The sequence below is a fragment of the Alexandromys fortis genome, unplaced genomic scaffold (genome assembly GCF_014885135.2).
Source record: "Alexandromys fortis isolate MF-2015 unplaced genomic scaffold, M_Fortis_MF-2015_v1.1 scaffold_57, whole genome shotgun sequence".
In the NCBI taxonomy this organism is placed as follows: domain Eukaryota; kingdom Metazoa; phylum Chordata; class Mammalia; order Rodentia; family Cricetidae; genus Alexandromys; species Alexandromys fortis.
In genome coordinates, this window is record NW_026067941.1 from 9755860 (window position 1) to 9756736 (window position 877).

Sequence of the window (877 nt, forward strand, 5' to 3'; positions counted from 1 at the left end):
ATTTGAACAATTTTCCAAGAAGTTATCATAGCAACATAACTTGGCATATTGGCTGCTTTGATGTAGAGAAGTTCTGACTTATCATGGTGTCATTATTAATGGGACAGGTTGTTTTCCTGGTGCAAGTAATCATTTTATTATTTAAAATATATTAGAGTAAGAGAAAAAGCATAGTAATGATACCTAATTACTTTTCAATAATCTAAACCTTACAAAGTATAAGGGATGGAAAATCCCACTTACATGGGGTTTCAATATCTGTAAAAGTAGTGACCCAGTTACCTTTGGATAAGAAAGAAAATCAATACATGGAAAATTCTAGAAATGAATAATTCTTTAATTTGAAATAACTTTTGCCTCACATGGTGGCACATATTTTTAGTCTCTGAACCTGAAATTCAGGGAGATTATGAGTTATCACAAGTTCAAGGCCATTTTATGCTTTGTAGAATTACCTAGTGGTAAAACAACATAATTACAATTAATTATAATATTGTGTTGATTTTATTAACAATTAGTGATGTTATTTTTTTTACTTTGAATAACTATAAACTAAATTTTAACAAAATGCAATAAGGCTAGGTATACATCATCATATAAAGTCTGGACAAGGCAACCCAGTAAGAGAAAAAAGTTTTCATGAACAGACATAAGAGTCATATGCACCCACTCCCATTATTAGGAATCCACAAAAGCTTCAAGCTAAAGAATCCCAGAATGATAACAACATACACGGTCCCAGTTTGTTGCTTCACACTTTGTGAGCCCTTATAAGTCCTGATTAGCTGATTCTTAATTTACTCATGTATTCTGGTGCCCTCAACCCTTCTTTTCCTTATACTCCTTCCGCATCCTCTTTTGCAGAATTCCTGAAGCT